The sequence below is a fragment of the Rattus norvegicus genome, chromosome 7 (genome assembly GCF_036323735.1).
Source record: "Rattus norvegicus strain BN/NHsdMcwi chromosome 7, GRCr8, whole genome shotgun sequence".
Taxonomy (NCBI): Eukaryota; Metazoa; Chordata; class Mammalia; order Rodentia; family Muridae; genus Rattus; species Rattus norvegicus.
The window spans coordinates 106256289-106269443 of record NC_086025.1 but is presented as its reverse complement, the minus strand read 5'-3'; positions in this window follow the sequence as shown (position 1 = coordinate 106269443).

The following is a 13155-nucleotide window of genomic DNA, read 5'->3' as shown; positions in this document are numbered from 1 at the left end:
GAGAGAGAGAGAGAGAGAGAGAGAGAGAGGAATCACAGTTGGGGTGGGTACTTCTAAGCTGTGCTTTACATTCTACTGAGGGTCCCTGAAAGGTTGGAGCATTCAGAGAATCTTATTTTAATCCTTTTATATTCTTTTTATAGGGTGTGCATTTGAAATAAATAGGAGTTCTTACAGACTTTCTCAACTCTTGATCAGGAATAACTTAAAATTGATGATTCCTGAAATGGCTTTGAAGTCAACGGGATATCATTTAATCCTCTGTTACCAAGACTACATTTCTTTCCCAAACCCACATTTTCACAATGGAATTTGTCAGAAAGCAGGAGGGACGGGACAGGTGAGAAACCAAATTCATGTTCTTTATTCAGTCTTTTTCTGTTATTTCCGCTTTTCACGTTCTATTAGAAAAGATGATTTGAGGCACCAAATTCAAGGTTGTTTAAGAAAAAGAAGTTGGAAGTCTCAAAAAGACCAGCATATATGGCATGCCTTCTCCATCTTTCAGTACAAGCGAGCAGACCAAAGGCGCAGAGCACCAATACAGTGGGAGGGAGGGTCATACCAATGAGAACTCAAGCAGTCCACGACAGAAGGTCTAATTCTGAGGATGAACTCATCACCTCATACTCGCCGTCCATTTACAGCTCTGAGGTGTTGTCATGTTGCATGTGTTTTTAAAAGGCAATTCTGGAGCAGGTGACCTGGGAGTCAATTCTGGATAGAGAGTAGAATCATGGGTCATCCATAAGGATAATTAGTCTGTTCTCCTCTCTTCAGAGCTTTACTGACCTTTACCTTTTTACCTCTTGACACATGGAGATAGGACTCTTTGGGTCCTTCCAACGTGGGTTGAGCATTTGGTTGCCAAGTTCATGAATCTTCTAAAGACTGGCCCAAATCACTGCTTTAAAATCAGCAGAGTCCCCCAGTAGATCTTGCTACTCTGGGGACCAGCATTTCTGGAATTTTCATACTTGTATTCTGCAGCCTCAATTAGCCAGCTTAGCCAGCCCCAATATCCACTCCATGGTCTCTGTTATGGTTTGAATAGGAAATGTCCCCCACAACTTCTTGTGTGTGATTACTTGGCCCCACTGTTTTGGAATGTTCAGAAACAGAGGGTTTTAGCTCAAGGAAGTGGGTTTCTGGGGTTTAGCTTTATAAACCTAACTCTGTTTTCTGTCCCCGCTCTGCTTCCTGGTCTATGAAGTCATGAGCAAGTGTGTAGTCTCGTGCTTCAGCCACCATAGATGGCCTTCCCTGCCATGACATATTGTATCTTAAATTAAGAGCCAAAGCAAATCATATACACTGTTTTTCATGAAGTTATTTAGTTATATTAATGAGAAAGATGACTAGAACAACTTCCTTAGGAAGCTCTGTCTAGCCTAGCTATTTCCAGCCATACAGAGAACCAGTTAGGGCAAGTGATTATTGTAGACAGATTTCAAGCTCTTTCTGCTTTGCTTCTGGACTTACAGAAAGGGCAATGGTGGTGGTTAGAGCAAAAATGACCTAAACTCCGAGTTGGGCTCTCTGGGTATACCCTAAAAGGAGTCTAGATCAAGGTTTTTTGCTGAGTGCTTCATGCTGCTTTGGCCTGTGGGACAAAGACCTTTAATTGGGAGCTCTAAAAGTCTGTGGCATCTCTTACTCCAGACTCAGACTGCTAATGGAAGACTGTAGAGGGTACTTCTGATAAGAGTAAGTGCTATTTCTTGACTTTAAGTGACAAGTCAAAGGTTCCATCATAGTGGCATTTGTCCTTGGAGAATGCCTCAACTTTCAGGTCACAGACTTACTTTGGTATATTGTAGAAGTCTCCAATTGAAGATTCAGCCAGCTCTCCAGGCTCTTTGTACTTCTTTTACATGGCAGGCTACAACTCTTGGTAAAAGTTCTTTGTCAAAGCCAGTTGCCTAATATGTGGCAGGATGAGGGTAAGTTACTTGCAGTTTCATTGACCTCAGAGGCCGAACAAAAAAGTGTCACCACCTGAATGAATTTTAGCAGTATTGCTTTATGTGGGAGAATGACACTGGAGGCCACATGCTGCAGAATTCAATTTACTAAGTGTCCAGAATTAATGTCTATAGAGGTTAGTATCTGTCTAGAGCTTGGCATTGGGTATAACTGGCTTACAGTGGAGTTATAGATTGGGTCAAAGTTTATGGTTTAGAAACTCAGTCCCCAAGATACTGGCATTTGTGTTGGAATTAGTGTTCCCAGAATCCTCTGACAATGACCATGACTACTGGGGCACAGGGGCTTGGCTACCTCTGCTCAAGGTTCTTATAGGAGAGGCTTATCATTAGACAGTTGATTTACTAAAATAGTCATGCCTCTATCATGATCTGGACCCAGCCAGGGTGAAAACATAGTGAGGAGGGGAAAAGTGATGACAAGAAAGATGAAAAAACCCATACCATGCCCTTCTGGATACATGGTCACAGAAGATACAACTTGACATAGATGTTGCTTGGGCTTTGTGTTCACAGGGTCAGAACTGGTATTTAAACCTGATTGTTCTCCCATTCATCTCTTCAGAGGTTAAGGCTTAATGTAAGAAGTGCTGGACCCAATAGTTCTAAGCACCTTCAGCAGGGATGGTGTGCTCAGACCTTCATCTTTGAGGTCCTGATCCCTTGTGACTTATTACTTCTTAGCCTAAGGTTTTGTACCTGTTTATTCACAAACTGGGAAATATGACCAAGCTGTGTCCAAGTGAATCACTGAGGACCATAGTATCTTCTTCTCTCAGAGAACGTTGCTGTTCTGCTTCTAGCAACCAGGCTATGCTCCTTTGTGGTAAAGAAGAGAGATGCTGCAATCTGTCTTTTCCTTTTGCAGCCTGTCCTGAATTCAGTTTCAGAATTTCCTAGATCAGCTAGGATACTGACCTTGAGTTCCTAGAAATCTAGAGTCATTCTGTAAATAGTTCTCGCTCTCTGAGGAGGGAAGACTGATAGAAGCCATCTAGGAAAGGCTATGGCAAGCAAATGAGCTTCTTAGAGATGGCTCACTGTTCTGCATGTGTGCCATGGGTATACCCTGGAGAGATGCAGCCCCAGAGACTTTGTCCTAGGATTGCTTCCTGCTGCTGATATTACTTTCCTGCCACTATTACATACATAGCCTAATGATTCCTGGGCATCAGCCCATCCTACTGGGGAAATTTCCAATAGATCAACATGAAGATGAATTTTCATAAATTAATACTGTCTAGATAAATCAATGACTTTATAGAATTCCTAATTTGATTCAAATAATTTTAGGAAGAAAGTTTAAGGAGATGGTTGTCAGGAAGATGTAATAAAGTTAGAATCAAGAATAGAATGTGAAAAAAGAGAATAGAATATGCTACCTCCCCTCATAGAATAGTAAGTAAAGGCTGAATAATGAGTGGTACAATGAGCTTTTATAACTTCTACTAAGAAGAGGAATAAGCTTGGGACAGATTTGTGATTCTTTTCAGAGTAGATTCAAAGATGAAGCCACAGGTGTGAACTAAGATAAAGTAAGGCCATATGAAACTGCTGCTTTGAACTTATAATGAGCTTATAGGATGAAGCACTGCTTTGAACTTACTATTGACATTCTTCTGTAAATCCTCCTTTGTGTAACACATTTTGTCTAAGAGGTAATTCTTCCTTACTTAGAGAACTTTATGTCTAAAGAGCTATAAGCAGCTGAAAGTAATGATCAAGTTTAGGTGTAGCCCTTTTCTGATTCACCCAGTGTGCATATGTCTCTCTGTGTGTGACTTTCTCTTTCTCTCTCTTTCTTTCTTTGGCTCAGGAAGAGTTAATGAACTCTGAGCTTTTCACCTGGACAGTGAAAGTCTCCCCTGAGTCAAAGACAAAAGAGTCCAAGTAACTAACTAAGCTTCTTTTCCTACTTCCTGGATGCTATCAGCTGGAGTTGAATTGCCAGAAGCCATCATCTTTTGGTGAGAGAGAGAGAGAGAGAGAGAGAGAGAGAGAGAGAGAGAGAGAGAGAGAGAGAGAGAGAGAGTGTTAAATTGTTAGAAGCTATAAGCTTTGAGCTCCAGAACAGCAAGAGAGAGTTAAATTGCTAAAAGTCAGTACCTTTTGACTCCAGTCACCAATTCCATACCCATCTCACTGCCTTCCACAGTGATCTGAATGCCGGGCTGAACCTCAGCAGAAGATAGATGAACAAAGTGGAGATGTGGTAGAGATAGCCACCTTTGTACCCCTGGTCTCCTTAAGAGCACATTTTAAATATTACTTCAGCATGCTATAGTTTGATCTCTTTCCTGCACTGAGATCATAGAAATATGACTATTTTTTTCTGAAGTTCAGCTGCTCAGTGATGACTCCCTGAGCTCCTCTGTATCAAGGCCATAGCCTATCATAACCAGAGTGGGGCTGAGTAGTGAAAGGCCTGAAAAGTTCTCCAGGAGACACTGGCCTCTATATGCCAAGGATCTCCTCAAAGCAAGGACAAATACATCTTGGTTCTCTTCTAACAGGGGAGGAAGTACCTCCTGGTGAGAAGACCCTGAGTGGGAATATATATATATCTGCCACTAGATTATATATATATATATATATATATATATATATATATATATATATATATATATTATTGTGTTCTTAATGATGACCCTGGTGTTTTGTAACCATGGGCAGAGTGAGCTAGCTGATATAGGTGCAAGCTGAAGGTTCACCTAAATAGCTCTGATCTGTCCTTTAAATTGTAAAATTGCTCTTTTCCTGACCAAGCTAGGGTCTGGTGAAACTTTATCTTGTCTCCCTAGGCTTTGGGATGTCTAATGCTGACAGTGTCTCTGCCCAGAAGCCCACATCTCATTCCCAGTTATGTCTGACTATCCACATCCTTGGCATATTTTTACACCTTGCACTTCACAGCCTTATATTCCTTACTGGGAATATACAGTATGCATAGAGGTCATTTTGGAAGTCTTATAGGATCATATATTTAGGAATTAACATGAACTTGGAGATGCATGGGTCTTGGCCCACCTCCCCCTTCACTAAGCTACATCTGTCCTGTGTCAAGTCTCTCAGACACAGAATAGGTCTTTGGAGTCTCATCAAAAATATGATAGCCTCTATTAAGAGCTCTCCTTCTCCTCATGGGTCAGTGCCTTTCATAGATGACCAAAACAATCAAGAGAAGGGCAACATTCACTCTAAGATGGGCAGAGAGCTGTAGCAGCCGAGTCAAGATGTCAGACAGGCAGGTTGACCCCCTACTGAGTCCTTTTGCAAATAGTCTTGCTCAGATGGCATTGTTGCCACACCTTGGTACATGTCATTTCTTTTTTGGAAAATTCAGTGCTGTGCTATTTTTGGCAACTTAGAATTTGCTTCAATTTATCGGTCATCTGACAGCATTTCAGTGGAAATCAACACCCAACTTATCTGCATTCTGCCTTATTTATTTTATCTTTTTTTTTGCAACTGGTTTTTGACATGATCATCATATCTGATGAAGTACATACAAAAAAGTAGCAAATTAAACTAAGAAAAACCTATAGGATATTTCTATTTCTTGACCATAATGGAACTTACCTTATAATACTTGTTTTCAATAATATTCAATCAGATTACCAATTTGGAATTCTTTAAATTTACATAAAATGTTAGATTATTAAGGGTTTGAGAAAGACGAGTTATTTCTAATTTCTTGAGACTCAAATGATTTGTGCCTGAGTTTCCACACGAGTGAAGTAGGGTTAGAATAGCTGCCTAGGGGTTTGTTAGGGAAATTAAGACGATGTCAAGTGCTGGCCAATTAAGTGGCTGGTATTTCCATTTCACTATTACCCACAGTGTCTGAGGTGATGGATGATGATAATTTATTTTCACACAATCTGAGGTTCCTTATTTCCAGCAGTACAGTAATGATTTATGGTTTGATGAAATCAATTAGAAAAGGGCTATGTAGTTTCTGGAAATTTTGTGTTTCTAAGTGTGGAAAGGCTAATGTGTGGGGTGTTAAGCACTCAGCCTTGACTTCCAGGCACTTATTTGGACTATTTCCTTTTTACACTGTTTAAAAAAATCTAAAAACTAAAACCCTAAAAAAGCTAGCATATGGAAGAAATCGGTTTTATAGCAATCTACCATTTAGGCATTATTTATATATTTTCAAATACTTCCTTTATTACAGATCTAATAACCTTTAATGAATTTCAGGGTGAGTCACATTGGCTCTTTCTCCCCTAAATATTTAATGTTCAATTTAGAGTTATAATGGTTGGATTTGTGTGCGGAGGTCAGGGATATCTATGCCTTCCTGAATCGCTATCCACCTTATGTTTAAAACAGGGTTTCATAACAGATCATTTTATCAGGTAGATGGAGCAGGCTAGTTGATGGAGTAATCCTGTTGTCCATGTCTCTCTGGTGCTAGAATTACAGGCATGTACTACCTACCATGGTTTTTTGTTTTAAAGGAGAGAGAGAGAGAGAGAGAGAGAGAGAGAGAGAGAGAGAGAGAGAGAGAGAGAGAGAGAGAGAAGGGGGCAGGGGAGGGGGAGAGGGAGGGGAGAGGGAGTTCTAGGCAAGTCTGTGAGACATTTTCTTAATTAGTGATTGATGAGGGAGGGCCCATCCCATTGTGGATGGTACCATCCCTGGATGGTGGTCTTGGGTTCTATAAGGAACCAGGCTGAGGTCAGCCCTGAGGGTGGAGCCATGAGAAGCTAGCCATGAGGAAGTAGCACCCGCTCTGTGGTTACTGTATCAGTTTCTGCCTCCATGTTCCTGCCCTGTGTGAGCTCCACTGTTTTATGCAACTGTGAGCAGAATAAACCCTTTCCTCCCCAACTTGCTTTTGGTCATGATGTTTTATCGCAACAATATTAACCCTAACTAAGGTGCACACACATATAACGTTATAGAGACATTGGCAATGTGCACAGGGCCTGCACAGGTCTAACCCAGATAGAATCCTAGTACTGAGAGGGGAGGTGGACACAAGGTCCCATCTTTAAACCAGAAGGTATCTAATCACTCACAAAATAAAAATTATTTTTCTCCAGTTGAGTCTCATTGAATACACAAACCACACTCAAGAGCCCAGCGATAGATGGCCAAGCAAAATTAATTCAGTGGTATTTTGAGGAGTTTGGTTGGTTGGGTTTTGCTCACAATGCTTTGTTTGGGCATTTTCCCTTACAGATCTTTTGTTTATTTATCCTGGTTTCAGATTTTATTTTTATGCATTTTTCAATGTTGGTAAATATATTTTTCTCATTATCTGTATGCATTTATGATGTTTCTTTGGCTCTTTCTTGTTTTGTTCTATTCTGATTTATTATTATTATTATCATTATTGTATGCGTTTTCATTGTAATGAGAGAAAAATAAAATGGATTAGGGTGGGTGGGTACGATTTGGGAGGATTTGGAGGAGGGGAAATTAATATATTGCATTAAAATACATCTTTTTTAAGGAGAAAGTCCTGTGAAAGTAAGGTAATATCTGGGAGTGATGTGGTCAGCAGGAATAGGATACAAGAGGCTAATGGGAGTGAGTGTAAAACTATGTATAATACACACCAATAAAAGATAATTGGATAAAGAAATAATTTGACAACACCAGTTCTGAATAGTAAAAATAAAGTAGAAATAGCTGTCAGTGGAGAAGCAGTTCCCATCCCAAGAGACCAAATACTTCAATTCCCCATGGTCTATTCACTTATTCTCCTTGGATCTAGAGACTTACCCAGCTTTAGGAGTGCCAAACTTTGAAATGGTTTCATTTCGGAAAGAGAAGTATCCATGATCTGTAGTCCATGCTGTCTCTTGGGTTATAGGTTCACATAAATTAGTTTAAATGGGTACAGCAAGATAAACTTTATTCAGCCGTAAAGAGCAGAATTATGTACAGAAAGATGAATGCAATTACACATTATCACATTCATCAGAATAAGCCAGACAGAAGAAATGTCCTGTGTGTGACCTAGAGGTCATACACACGTTAAAGCAGAAATGGGGACTGTTGAGAAGAGGACTGGGACTTAGATTAGCCTGGAATGGGGGCAGGAGAGGTCAGGAAGGTGACTATGGTCAAAGTAGATGACACACCTGATAATGTCATAATGAAGCCCACTGAAGTCTATTGCTTTGCACTAATAACATTTTTAAAGCATGAAACAGTGGCAGGGTAGGGGTCTAGTGTTACTGTCCCTATTAAAATTTTGGGATCTGAAGTGACAACTAGATTTCTCAGGATAAATGTATATAGGCTGCTGTCTTAGTTAGGGTTTTACTGTTGTGAACAGACACCAGGACCAATGCAAGTCTTATAAAGAACAACATTTAATTGGGGCTGACTTACAGGTTCAGAGGTTCAGTCTATTATCATCAAAGCGGGGACATAGTGGCATCCAGGCAGGCATGGTGCAGGCAGAGCTGAGAGTTCTATGTTTTCATCAGAAGGCAGCTAGCAGAATACTTGCTTCCAGGCAGTTAGGATGAGGGTTTTAAAGCCCACACCCTCAGTGACACACCTACTCCAACAGGGCCATACCTTCTAATAGTGCTACTCTCTGGATGGAGCATATATAGACCATCACATTCCACTCCTTTGTCCCCATAGGCTTGTCCAAATATATGAGTCTATGTGAGCCATACTAAACAGCATAATGCAAAATACATTTAGTCCAATTTCAAAAGTCATCATAGTCTACAGCAGTTTCAACAATGTTAAAAGTCCAAAGTTCAAAGCCTCTTCTGAGATTCATCCGATCACTTAACTGTAATCCCCCAAACAAGATAGAAAACCAGCTGGGCAAACTCCAAACTCTGCATTTCCCTGTCTGATGTCGAAGCCGTCTTCAGATCTCCAACTCCTTTTTCATCTTTATTGACTACAACAAACTTCTTTCTCCCAGGCTGCTTCCACTCCCTGATAGCAGCTTTCCTCAGCAGATAGCCCCATGGGTCTGGCATCTCGAATATATTGGGGTCTCCAAGGCAATTTCAGTATCACAGCTTCTTGTTTCAATGGCTGGTATCTATATATAATCTGGGCTGCTCCAAAGGGCTGGCCTCACTTCTTCAGCTTTGCCCTCTGTAGCACTCTAACTGCAGGTTGGTCCACTCCACTGCTTCTGCTGACTATCCCATGGTACTCGAATCTCCAATACACTGGGGTCTTCTGCTGCAACTAGGTTTCACCTATAGCCTCTCATAGACTCTCTTCACCAAGCCTCACCTCCTTTGCATGACCCCTTCAGTCCTGGACCATCAACTGCAACCGAGGCTGCACTTTCACCAATGGCCTTCCATGGCCTCTCACAGTGCTAAGCCTCAGCAGTTTTTCATGATGTCTTCATGCCTTCAAAACCAGTACCACCTGGGTGACTCTTACACATTACCAAGTACAGCTGCTACAGGAGATACAAACTTGGCTATCTCTGGAACACAGCTTCTTTGTGCTCTCAGAAAACACTTCCCAGAAAATTTCACCTCAGTGATGCTGGTTTCCTCTTAATCATCACTAATGTCTTAACTCCAGCTAATCAGCATAAATTGTCCTAGTAATCCCTTCTGTTCTAGACTCTAAAGCCAGAGCCCTGTGGCCAAAGCTGCTGAGTTTTGATGTTTGCTGGGGCTGGAACATGGTTCCCTTGTTCTATTAAATTATCACCAGCTTTCTGTTTTCCAACTCCTTCACTGCTAAGCTTGGCTGTCCTGGAACTTGCTCTGTATCTGACTTTGAACTCAGAGATCTGCATGCCTGTTTCCTAAACACTGGAATTAAAGGTAAAGGTATTGTCCACTAAGCCTGGATTTAAGTTTTTGTTCACCTAGAACTTGCTCTAGGATGGCCTTGTACTCAGAGATCTGCTTGTTTTTGCCTCCTGGGATTAACAGTTTATACTACCGTGCCTGGACCTAAATTTAGCTAGGTGGGATCTTGCCTAAGGTCACTACTCCCTTAATTCAATTTAATATTCTTGAACACAGGATTTAACTCAATTTCACTTCCTGGTGCCCCTTTAAAATTCAAATAATATGTTTTATATTTTTCCTTTCTCAGCTTGCTACACTTATTTACAATGCTCTTCTTGAGACTTAACCAAAGAATAAAGTCTATGATGGGCATTTCTGAGACTTCCTTTGTCAATGCAATTAGTCTGACTCTCTTCACGTTAGCCTCAGCAGACTCTTCAGACAAGGGTACACATTCTTCACCAAAATATATAAAAAAAATCCACTCTCTATGCCACATACTGACATTTTCTCCTCAGAAATCTCTTGGACCAGGGTCTGCACAGTTCACATTACTCTCAGCAACAAAGTATTCCTAAGAGGATGGCCTATTAAGCCCCATTTAAAGCATTCCACCACTTTCCAAATCCAATGTCCCCAAATCCACATTCTTCCAAACAAAAGCATGGTCAGGCCTATCACAGTACTACTCCCATTCCTGGTGTGTCTTAGGGTTTTACTGTATGAACAGACACCATGACCAATGCATGTCTTATGAAGGACAGCATTTAATGGGAGCTGACTTACAGGTTCAGAGGTTCAGTCCACTATCATCAAAGTGGGAACATGGCAGCATCCAGATAAGCATGGTGCAGGCAGAGCTGAGAGTTTTATATCTTCATCTGAAGGCAACTAGCAGAATTCTTGCTTCTAGGCAGCTAGGATGAGGGTTTTAAAGTCATACCCACAGTGATACATCTACCTCAACAGGGCCATAACTTTTAATAGTGTCACTCCCTGGGCTGAAAATATACAAACCATCACAGCTGCATATTTAGAATTTAAAATAGAGAGATAGCTCTAGGAAAACTGGCAATTTTGTATCAGGTAGGACAGCCCTTTCCTGTTACTGAGATACTCAAACTCAGTCACTCTCAGTGTAGTACCCTGTTGATGCCAAAGTCATGTGTTTCCTACATGTGACAGGGAAACATGACAGACCCTTTATGGGAGGAGCAGGGCACCTTTTCAAGAACATGCTATGTTGCTGATAATCTGAGGAGAGAAAAGAAATGAGACCATCACATCAGTTATGGTATGATAAGTGAACCAGAGATATGAGTACTTATAGTATACTAAATATGACTTGACCAAGGAACCAAGCAGTTTTTGGCAGTACAGAAACATTGCCTACTGCCTTGAGAAGGTTGCTTTAGAGGAGAGTTATGAACATGACAAAGCCAGAGGAAGAAATAGAAATAGTGTTTCTAGCATTTCCTGCTCAGCTGAAGTTCTTTAAGAATCAGTGATAATTCACAAGTCTCAGGAAGACCCTGAAACTTACAAGATATAAACAATCCCTCCCTCCCCAAAGATATGGTATCAGAAAACTGCTAAGCAGAGTCTCTAACACTAGTTGCTTGCAAACCATGCAGAGAAATGGAGGGTTCAGGATTTCATGAGTCATCAATCTTGCTGGGAGGACTCTTAGTTGAGAGTTGGTTACTCTTCTCCTAAGTGACCCCAATCAACTCATTGGTTAACCAGGTAGAGTTTGATGGTATCATTATTTTGGTCTGTCACTTGTTCCTTATCTTAGGTGAATAGACCCTTGTTAATGTCTCTGGAGAAATAATGTTATAGTAGATGTCCTCTGGCTTCCAAGAGCACCTTGTCCTTTTTACATTGAGGATACTCCAGACACCATAACATTCTCAACCAGCATCACATCAGTTGCTGTACAGAGGAACCTGAATTCCTGAGTTATCAAACAGCAACTAGCTTTTTCTTTTTGGCCTCAGGGGCACTACTGGTTTCATTATGGTTGAATTAGCTCAAAACACAGATCATACATCTGAGGTCAACACAAGTTTCAATTTCAAAACATTACCTTTGAGTTCTTTATATATTTTGGATATTAGCCCTCTATCAGATGCGGGGTTAGTGAAGATTTTTTTCCCCAATATATAGGATGCCAATTTGTCTTATTGACTATGTCCTTTGCCTTAAAGAAGCTTTCCAGTGTCATGAGGTCCCATTAATCAATTCTTAATCTTGGAGCATGAACCATTGGAGTTCTGTTTTGGAAATTTCTGCCTGCCAATGAGTTCAAGGCTCTTAACCACTTTCTCTTCTTTAGATTCAGTGTACCTGGTTTTATGTTAAGGTCCTTGATCCATTTGGACATGGACTTGAGCTTTATGCATGGTGACAATATGGGTCTATTTTTATTTTTCCACAGACAGACATCCAATTAGACCAGCACCATTTATTGAAGATGCTTTATTTTTTCCATTGTATATTTTTGGCTTCTTTGTCAAAGATCAAGTGTGTGGTTTTATTTCTGGGTCTCCAATTCTATTCCATTGATCAACCTGTCTATCTCTGTACCAATACCATGCAGTTTTTGTCACTATTGGTCTATAGTAGAGCTTGAGGTCAGGGATAGTGGTTCCTCCAGCCATTCTTGCCATTCTTTTATTGTTAAGAATTGTTTTTGCTATTCTGTTTTTTTTCCTTTACAGATGAATTTGAGAATTGCTCTTTCCATGTCTTTGAAGAATTGTGTTGAGATTTTGATAGGGATTGCATTGAATGTGTAGATTGCCTTTGGTAGGATGGCCACCTTTACTATGTTAATTCTGCCAATCCACGAGCATGGGAAATCTCTCCATTTTCTGAGATCTTCTTTGATTTCTTTCTTGAAAGACTTGAAGTTCTTATCATAACAAAAATGGAGTATAGAATTAAACCAAGAATTCACAATTGAGGAATCTGGAATGGCTGAGAAGCACCTTAAGAAATCTTCAAAGTCCTTAGTGATCAGAGAAATGCAAATCAAAAACCCTTATACCAGTCAGAATGGCTAAGATCAAAACTTCAGGTGACAACACATGTTGGTGAAGATGTGAAGAAAGAGGAACACCCCTCCATTGCTAGAGGGATTGCAAACTGGTACAACCACTCTGGAAATCAATTTGGAGGTTCTTCAGAAAATTGGAAATAGACCTACCTAAAGATACAGAAATACCACTCTTGGGACTATAACCCAAAGATGCCCACCATGACACAGGGGCACATGTTCCACTGTGTTCATAGTAGTCTTATTTTTAATAGCCAGAAGCTGGAAACAACCCAGATGTTCCATGACAGAAGAACGAATACAGAAAATGTGGTTCATTTACATAATGGAATATTACTCAGCTATTAAGAATGAG